The following is a 10,308-nucleotide window of genomic DNA, read 5'->3' on the forward strand; positions in this document are numbered from 1 at the left end:
CAAGCCCATGAGTTTCTTAATAAGATCACCAATGGACATTAGAATATATGACTACCGGAGTAGCTTTTTGGTCACTTTTTTGTTGCTACTCAGCTTCTTGGCATACTCAGCTTCTTTGCCCTTCTCACAAGGACTACAATATTAAATCTAGTGAGCTTCTTTGCATTCAACCATAAATTGGTCGTGATTATGTTGACCTAATATCGTTGAGAATTGCCATACATGTGAGCATGCTTGTATTTCAGAAAGAAACCAATTATTATATCATAAACCTATCTTTGAGTCTTTTACAAGCTCTGTCAGTTCTTTACATGCAATATCATTACATGATTATGTATGACATACAATGAGCATGTTTGAACTTTTAAAAAGAGACCCAAACTTATATCATGCACCTCTCTTCACTCTTTTAAAAACAATTTTTTAGCTTTAAAGGGTCTACTTTTGTGCTCGTTGCAACATGCTAATTTCTTATTTATTTCATGTGATTTGATCTATCTTTGAATATGAAAATGTTTAGGCACTAGAACTCACAATCTAACAAAAAATCTTCTCTTCTTAAATATGCCATGATATTTACATGAGTTGAGCTAAAGGAAGAAAATTAGTGCCAAAACGGGCTATGGTGCGGTAGCAGTTGTGACAGTACAACTCGAGTCTCAAACTTAGATCACAAGAAGGAATGTGGTGATAAAACAGATCTTTAGTACAGAGTACATGTAAAGCTAGGTCCATGAAACAATACTTGGGAAAGAAGGGATGCAATACTGTTTCCATCTTAGCATATTCCACAGCAAGTCTCCAACAAGCAGCAACAACAAAGTGCAGCTAAGCTACAAAATCCAAATATCATAGTTAGATAGACAATTGATAAATCAATGCACACAACTTATAGTGGCAGAGTATTTCCTTAGCAAGCTATATGGAAATTTTGAGTTAAACAGAGATTCAATTCTACTAATTTGTTAAGTATACCTTAATGGTCCTTTATAGTATAGATACTTAATTGATTTTGATATGCAAAAAAATGGCCAGTCAAAGTAATCCAAAAAAAAAACTAAAATTTCTAGCCTTGTAAGAGATCGATATAAGCATATTATAAAATTGGTGGAAATGGTTTTATTCAATAAAAGTGTGATATAGCAGATGGATTAGATTTTAAATAAAGTGATCTAGCATATGATAAAGTTGGCGAAAATGTTTCTATTAAATACAATTGTGATATACTGGATAGGTTAAATTTTAGATAAAGTAGCACTTTGAAATAAATTCACTATTTGGAATATGGCTCTCCACTAAATGTTTCTTTTTTCTTCTTTTATTTTCTTTCAATATCTAATTAAGAGAAAACAACACTAATTCATAAACACGGTTATTTCCAAGTACTCGCTGTTGGTCTCCGTCCCTCCCAAGCACTGCGATGCAAGCAGCATGGCCACCCTCTACCCCTGCCATCGACGAAATTGAAACGGCCTGCATCGCCCAACTCTCGGCTCTCTGCGCGTCCCCGCTTGCGAATAGACTGAGAGAACTGCGCCCTCAATGCTCCACGCGCCATCCCCTGGCCTTTTGCCTTCACAAAATCCATCGCTGGGTCCTCCCCCACTTTGCCTCCCTTTGCTGAGCGGACCCCCTCCCACCCCCTCTTACGTCTGCCTGTACTCAGCCCTTCATCTCTCCTTGTCGCGCTCGCAAACCAGGTTCGCCTCCCCTAACCAAGCCTTACGTTCTTGGACAGAGCTGCTTCTGCACCTATATTCGCTAGGAGGAGAGCCTTGCAATCTTATCTCCGAGGCTTGCCACGACCAACCTCAGCTGAGATTGAGATGACCCCCTGCCATCGCCTCTCACGTCTGTCCGCACTCAGAGCTCCATCTCTCGCATCTGCTTCGAGCCTTGTTATCGCGTCTGTGTCCGCGTCTGTGAGAGAGAGAGAGAGAGAGAGAGAGAGAGAGAGAGACACAAACATTCGGCGCGTCAGTGCTAGCCTACACAGAATTTAAAATAAATCACCGTCCGCCGCCATACTAATGTCACTCCACTCCTCTCTCTCCCCCTCCCTCCTCCACGTTCACCATTCCCTTTTTTTTCCTTCGTACGCATCACAGCATCTCCTCAGATTCCAGGTAATGTGAGCTGCTTACAAAGATTGGGCACACATACTAACACATACTAGGTTTACATGGAATAAAAGTATCATCATAGCAAGTTAGAATTATGGTTACAAAATGATAAAATATGGCTATAATGATATAGGGGGTTCCCTAAACGATTGAACTTACTCATAACACAAGAAGACTTAGAAATTTTCTCATGTAGGAAAACAGAGTCTTTTTCAGTGGTTTTCATGCAATGCATAACATCATGAACTTCTGCTCGAGAGCCACCGCATACCTAGCTAGGTATGGCGCAGTGCCTCCCTCAGAGAAGCTCATGATGTTGAGATAAGTCACAATGTGGGAATTATTGTGAGAATTTGTCCAAAACTTCTTGTGTGAGAGTGACTCAGAGGAAGTAAGAAATTGGTATATAAGCGAGTTGTCAATTTAGTTTAGAAATGAAGTAATGGAGCTTACTATGATTAAGTTGGGTGGTAGCAATGGGCTAAGTATTTTGAAGCTCATGATATTGAACCAAAATAAATCAGCTAAATTTTTTTTGTAGCAGCACAAGCCGTTAGCCCTATTAGGATCGCTTGGCCACACTCGAATTTATAACCCGGGTCAAGGACGACGGGTGCTCAACCAAAATAAATCAGCTAACTTAATCCTTCATATTTTTGTATGTTGGGTTTTGCCATGAGGATATTTCTATATATACTGGTGGTCCAAACTGGCTACTGCAAATAAATTAAGTAACTTACTACCGACAATGCTCAAAATAAACCTTTTTCTAAACACTCAGAAAACCTACAAATGAAAAATTTTAGAGGTAAACTCACTATATTTGAAGGTTTTCACACTAAATTTCATTAATTATCGTAGGATTTTCTAACTTTCAAATATTTAAATTTAGAGGTAAAGTTCAAAACTTGTAGGTGGGATGACAATAGACCTAGGTTTTCTTCAAGACTTATTGCAACAACCTTTCTGAAGAGAAACTTAATGGTGACATAGGTTCTTTACATGAAGCTCCAAAGACATACCAGCCTTCGAGGAAGGAACCGGAACCTCTCGAGCGAGGCTGGGTGGAATTGTAGGGAGGTGGCATGACTTTATCAGGAGGAATTGGGCCTTGGTACCCTGACATCAGAACACATAAAATATTGACTTAGAGTAACTTTAGACTAATCACCTTAGTCTATCAAATGACATGAGCAACACTTACAATACTAATATAACCTTAATGGTTTACACTAACCTTAGAATCATTACCTTAATGATACCTAGACTAGCTAAAGAAACTCTAGACTAATTAATTTAGTCTGTACCACAAGAAGTTTTGAACAAATTCTCACAATAATTCCCACATTGTGACTTACCTCAACATCATGAGCTTATGTGAGGGAGGCACCGCATACCTAGCTAGGTATGATTGGGGGTAGGGGACCGCCGGCCCGGTGGGGGGCCGGTGGTCTCTTGGCCCCAATCGTACCTAGTTAGGTATGCGGTGCCTCTCGAGCAGATGCTCATGATGTTATTCATTGTATAAAAAACACTGGAAAAGACTCCGTTTTCCTACATGAGAAAATCTTCTTGTGATATGAGCAACCCTGACCTTAACCTTAGACTAAGTCCCTTAAGAATTTACACTAATCTTAGACTCGTTACCTTAATGAAACCTTAGACTAATTACTTTACTTAGTATATTAATCTTAGACTAATTACCTTAATGATACCTTACACTAATTATCGAAGGCCGCAACCTACAACAGTACATAAAATATGGAAAGACAGGGGTAACCTGATCTTAATTAGATTGCCCTTAGAGAAACATTACATTATAGAAATAGTAGTAGAGAACTAGGCGTAACCTTACAACATATAAAGATACTGAGTAGACTAAGAGTAAGTTGCACGACCTTAGATTAAACTTGGATTAAGCATAGTAATAAAGGAGACAAGCTATCCACTAACTTAAGCCTTATATATACACAAGAAGATTTAGAAATTTTCTCGTATAGGAATATGGAGTTTTTCTCACTGTGTTTCATAACATCATGATTAGCTTTCGCTCGGGATGCTCCACATACCTAGCTAGCTGCGATTGGGGGCAGCAGACCGCCGGCCCCGTGAGCTTCCGCTCGGGAGGCTCAGTGAGCTTCATACGGTGGATAACGTCATGAGCTTCCGCTCGGGAGGCTCCGCATACCTAGCTAGCTGCGATTGGGGGCAGCGGACCAATGGATAACATCATGAGCTTCCGCTCGGGAGGCTGCGATTCCGGGCAGCGGACTGCCGACCCCTCCACCGGTGGGCGAGCGGTCCGTTGCCCCCAATCGCAGCTAGCTAGGTATGCGGGACCTCCCTCACAAAAGCTCATGATGTTGTGGTAAGTCAAATTATTGTGAGAATTTGTCCAAAACCTCGTGTGAATTAGTTTAAGACATTAATTAAGGGGTGCTTACCAGGAGGCGGGTACCCAATTGGAAGGTTTCCATTGCTGGTCATGTTCGACTCTGTGTGTGTGTGTGTGTGAGAGAGAGAGAGAATCTGTGGGAGTGGGTGGAGTTACGGGTATGTGTGTAGGTGGTGATGGTCTCTTTATTTATAAGAAATGAAAGAATAAAACGCAACGTCATGCATGCATGTAATTCTTACTCGGCAATTGTTATCCCCTCACGCGCAAAGTTGCCTTGCCCTCTCGGTCAAAAATTACGTCTCTTCCGCCGCTTTTCACACGCAACATTTTTTCCACACAAACAAAAGCTTTTTGCCAGCAACAAAAAGGCCTATATATACGAAGTTTTGGACAAATTCTCACAATAATTCCCACATTGTGACTTACCTCAACATCATGAGCTTCTGTGAGGGAGCTTTTGTGAGGGAGGCACTGCACACCTAGCTAGGTATGATTGGAGTCAGGGACCGTCGGCCCCAATCGTACCTAGCTAGGTGTGCGGTGCCTCCCTCACAGAAGCTCATGATGTTATTCATTGTATGAAAAACAGTGGAAAAGACTCCGTATTCCTACATGAGAAAATTTCTAAATCTTCTTGTGATAGATTCCAATGCTAGACAAGAACCTAGATTTACTGTAGTCCCACACACAACTTTTTGATTTAAATACCTTCTAAATTTGAAATATGAAGGTGCGAGCCTACAAAATAAGAAGAAATTTATGTGTGAAGAACCTTCAAATATAGTCAATTTACCTCTCAAAATTTTCCTGTGTAAAGAATTTTTTTTTTTAGCACCACTAAAGAACTTATTGGCTCCCTTCATTCCACGCTTCAAATCTCTAAACACCATATGAGTAGGATTAATAAAAATATAATGTTAATTTGCAGTCTTGCATGTAAACAAAGTACTTGTGCGAAGAGGGCAACAAGAATCCGGGAGCTCCATAATGCTATTTCTATTGCTTTTTTCATTATCCTTGCATTTATTGTTTCTTACTCAATTAACTCATTGGATATTTAAAGTATCAAGATATGTGCAACTAGTCTTGCTTGGTGGGCCTTGCTATATAACATCTATAGAATAATCATGCAGCGCACGCCAATTGCGATCGAATCCAACTCATTGAACTTAGGGTCTAGATTCTAGAAGCCACTACTGAAGGATATTTATGTTACCCGCGTTCGTCTTCATTTCAACTTTTGTAATGTCAGTTTGATTGTACAACTTATTCAAGGCAAGGTTGTTGTAGTGTTGGACGTTTGATCTGTGAGTACATATTAATTATCGTAGTAGAGTTGTTGATGTAGTCATGCACATGCGTTTTATCTATAATACATGCACCCAAAGTACAATTGATCTCATCTAAGGATGGTTTTCTTTCACAAATAGTGGTCAAGAACTGAAGCATTTCAGGGTTCGTTGCATGTCTTACAGAGCATGACATCTTGTACAAAGTTGCATGTAGCTAGTGGACCGAACTTGTGATATGGCATGTGTTACAAAGCTCCCCGTGTGTGACTATAAATTGGGGGTAGGTCAAAAGTCGTTTCGGTTAACATCATGGATAGCTCGTCTATAATTATAATATCTGCCTCTTTTATGTCCAAATCTCGCTCATCGATCTCATGAATAGAGAGGAGATACTGTTGATTTGTGGTTGGTATCTTGAAGTGGTAATGGAATGTAGATGCAATGGTGCTAAGTCTTGCTGCTTCCGCTCCGATGGCAAAGCGCCCAACAATAATACAAAAGTGAGGGAGCATAAGTGTCTATTTCATTTGTGTGTCAATGTCAATTATCGCTATATATGTGAGGTATGCTGTCATGTAGGAAGGACATATTTCTAGATTGCAAGCAAAGATGTCACGTTGCATGCTCCAATCTTTATACAATGCAGTAATTTCAAACCATGACCTAGCATATGGACGATAAGCTAGTTTCGAGTTGGCTATAGTTTTCTCCCTAGCTTATTGAGAACTTCATATTGATACCTAGTATGGGAGAAACGCGGGCATATATAGTATGTGATCAATTATTTAGACTCCTGGTATGGTATCAATTATTTAGAGCTAAAGTAAAGATGCACAAGGTGAATTCACTACTATGATACACCACATGAATTCACTACTTGTGTATTCACTATTATCATACATCACATGCATTGTCTAGCAGCCGTATGCAAAGAGTTGTGTGTGTAACTAACATGTGTAGATGTTGATCCACATCAAATGTATACTTCTGAAAATGAGATGCAAATAAACCGAAGCAAGGGAACACTATGAAATCTCCAAGTGTTTACCACGTTGTTTTACCGCGTTTTGTAGAGAGAAGGTGTAAATTCAATGAGAGAGACAAGAGAGAGGAGAGCAGGGGGTCTTTTTTGTGTTTAAAGTATTACCACGACTTTATCCACTGTTATTACCGTTGTTATTACCGTTGTTATTACCGCGCTCTTACCGTCGTTATATCCGTTGCCCAAATTTAGCGCCTAAACTTTCAAATTCTGGATTGACTCTTCCCCCCCCCCCCCCCCCCCCCCCCCTCCTCTTCAAATTTTGGTGTTTCTCTCCTTTCAATAAAAATTAAAGAGTATTGTATATAATTTTCAAATATAAAAAAGAAGAGAAAGAAAGAGAGAGACAGAAAGAGAAAGAGGGGGGAGAAGGAGGCGGGGGATATAAGGCCCCGTTCAGACGCTACGACGGAAATGCTTTCCACAGGGGCGTTTAAGTTGCGTGGAAAAATCCTATTTGCTATAGTAGATATCACCTTCCTCCGGGCTCGCCATTTTTCTTCCGGCACCCCCCCCCCCCCTTGGAAGAGCTGATGGCCTCTCTCCACCTCTCTCTGTTTTTCACTCTTCTTCCTCCATCATCGTCTAGACGAGGTGGCGGTAGACCTGCACAAAGCCTTTCTTCCTCCAGCCTCGTCTGAACCCATCTTAAGATTACCCTTGTTTACAACTAAAATAATCATTCTCAATTGATTAACATAATTTAGCATATTCTCAAATCTAAAGAGAGGAAGAGGAGGGAGAGAGAGGTGAATGGATTACACGATCAAAAAACTTCATAACTACAAAATGTTTATGAATCATCTTCCAAAAGATCTCTACATGAAGCATCATCCAATTCTAAGCCCATGGCTCCTAAATCCATAAAGAGAGAAACGGAATTGTCATTTATGGATGCATTGCGAGCTTCATCATCTTCGAGTTCGTCATCCTCCATCTCATCATCTTGATCATCATGACAATCATCCTCGCTAAGACTTGCTGCTGTCGGACTTGATTCATCGACCTCCCTCTCCTCTGTTTCCACCTCATCCAAAGTCGGAGGTGGAAGAGGGTCGAAGATAGTCTCCACTTCATTAGTGAAAAAATGGTTCTCCCCCGAGGTGTTGCGGAAATTACGAACCAAAGTTTTGGTTGGTGGACTGCTGGGATATAGCTGACGTATAAAATAGAAGCTCAAAGTAAGTAACATTGGTATAACTAACGCTACAACAAGTAAATAAGAATTAAAAAGTTTCACGTCACTCACCTGCTCACAATTGCGCGGTAAAACTAAATTGTCATACCTCCCTGTGTGATGCACACTAGAGTCCACCATGTAGAGGCCATTCTCATGTCGTCTAGACACATTTGCAAACCACTTGCACTCGAAGATGAAGCTATGAAAGGTTCTAAAATTAACCTTTAGTATCCTTTCAATAGTTCCGCAGTACCTTGCTTCATCACCGTCTGTGTCAAAGTTGCCCATGATGGCACAATCCATGGTGGTTCTACGCTCGTCAATGTGGCGTGTACGAAAGTGACGACCCTTTGACCACATAGAGTTAAAGGAAAGGCACTACAAAATAGAAAAATATATTAATTTATCAAATACATATTAAAGATAATTTCAAAAAATAGTGAGACGATATGGTTTAGGTATATGAGTACTCTACCTTTGGTACATAGCCTCGTGCATACTCCCATTCTTTGTTGGTGATGTCTTCTCCGCGCGCTTTTGCCTCGGTCATTCTCTCATGAATCCACTCTGCACTAATGAAATCTGGGAAACATGCAAGGTGTCTAAGCACTAGGGGTGCCCTCCTTCCTCCATGTGCTTGTTTCCATGCTTCCCTCTCTTGCAAACGCCTAGACTTTGCCACTGTCCACAAGTCCACCCACTTGGTCATAATCTTTGCATTGAGAATGCAAAAGTTATTGACCACTTGGGATAGATTCATATCCATGTTAAGTAGTTTCCCCTTTCCACTTGTCAAGTGTGAAGTCATCCTTGAATCTTCCTCATCTGACCACATGCGAGGCATTCAAGGATCAACTTGTGCCAAATACTTTGATATGTAAACAAATGCCTCTTGAACAATCCACCCTTCAGCCATACATTCCTCTGGTTGAGACCGTAGCCGCACAAAATTTTTGAGAGTCTTTAAAAACCTCTCTAAGAAGAACATCCATCGCGCGTGCACTACTCCTCCACCACGTGAACCAAGAGGTGAATTTGACTAAGAAGGAACGATCGAGGAAATGCATCTTCAATGGCACACACAGTTTCTGTTGCAAGTGTTTGAGCAGCAGGGATAGCATCTATTTCAATTTCCTTGGAGCTCATAAATCTGCAAGAAATCACACAAGGATACACTAAGTGCTAGTTGAAATTATTGTGTACATAAAAAAGGTGTAGTCGAGTGGATTCTTGTGGTGTACCTTACTAGCTCTCCTAATTTGAAAATAGTGTCCCTCACTTTCTTGTCTCGACATATACATATACTCACCGAAAAAATGAACTACAATGTAAATCAAGAAAAGGGAAAGTTAGTGATAGTCATACACACAAACTATAGATAGAATAGGGAGGATGAAGATTACCTGAAGCATCTTGTGCCAATCGTGGGACTTCAACCCATACAATTGAACGCTTCCACCCTTCTTCACTTTTGTGAAAGCTCCCTTTAGCGACCTCATGTATCCTGTTGGTGTGTGAATAGAGGCAATGGTACCCTTCACCTTGTCTAATTCTTCTTTTGCTAGCATCCATGGTGCTTTAGGAAGCACAATATTTCCATTTGGGGCACGCCGTGGAGTGACAGAGACGAGGAGACGTTTTAAAAGCCTCAAATTCTCCCTCACACCCAAAGAGTCCTTCTTGCCAATAATGTGGTCCCATAGTGTTTGGGCTACTTTCTTGAATATGTGCATGGGATCCAAGAGGTGTTGTATTTTTAAGTCCTTCCAATACCAGAAAGCCTTAAAAATATGGAATACCTTGACATACCTTTTGGTGGAGGACACGGAGCCGGATTGTTGTTGTGGTGTTTCTCCCAAATGGTTGCGCAATCTGCCATTGTGAGCTTTAGAGTAGCCTTCCCATTTGTTGGAGCCTTGTGCCGTGTGTGGGGAGGCATGATACAAGACAAGTGTGAGCGGGGCACACCTACCCCGCAAGGTATTAAGATATTTTCCATTAATTCCTCGTATCCAACACATGTTTAAAAGCAGGTCTACCGTGGAGCTTCTCGCGTCGCACGCAAACCATCACTCAAATGATGGAATGATGTGTGTCCCTGCCGATTCACATGCATGGAGGCACATCGATACTCAATGGCCAGAGTTTGGATTGGAGCCTTGACACGTGCTCCAAAGCAATGCGTCTCAAGCGACGAATTGCCCTTTTGCACTTGGCGCAACGACAAGGTAGTTTTTCCTTGAGCCAACGATTTCGCTCTGGGCCTCCAGGAG

The 10,308-nt window shown here is 41.0% G+C and overlaps 1 long non-coding RNA gene across 1 annotated transcript; it reads right to left on the reverse strand.

Moving 5' to 3' along the window:
• Positions 1 to 538: 538 nt before the first annotated feature.
• Positions 539 to 4,714, reverse strand: LOC147426670 (uncharacterized). Its single transcript, XR_015186199.1, has 3 exons — positions 4,568 to 4,714; positions 3,146 to 3,242; positions 539 to 833 (listed from the first exon to the last, which is right to left on the reverse strand). It is a non-coding gene; the product is annotated as an uncharacterized LOC147426670 (long non-coding RNA).
• Between the last annotated feature and the right edge of the window lie 5,594 nt (positions 4,715 to 10,308).

The sequence above is a fragment of the Adiantum capillus-veneris genome, chromosome 24 (assembly GCF_014529385.1).
Source record: "Adiantum capillus-veneris isolate H3 chromosome 24, ASM1452938v2, whole genome shotgun sequence".
NCBI classification, from domain to species: Eukaryota; Viridiplantae; Streptophyta; class Polypodiopsida; order Polypodiales; family Pteridaceae; genus Adiantum; species Adiantum capillus-veneris.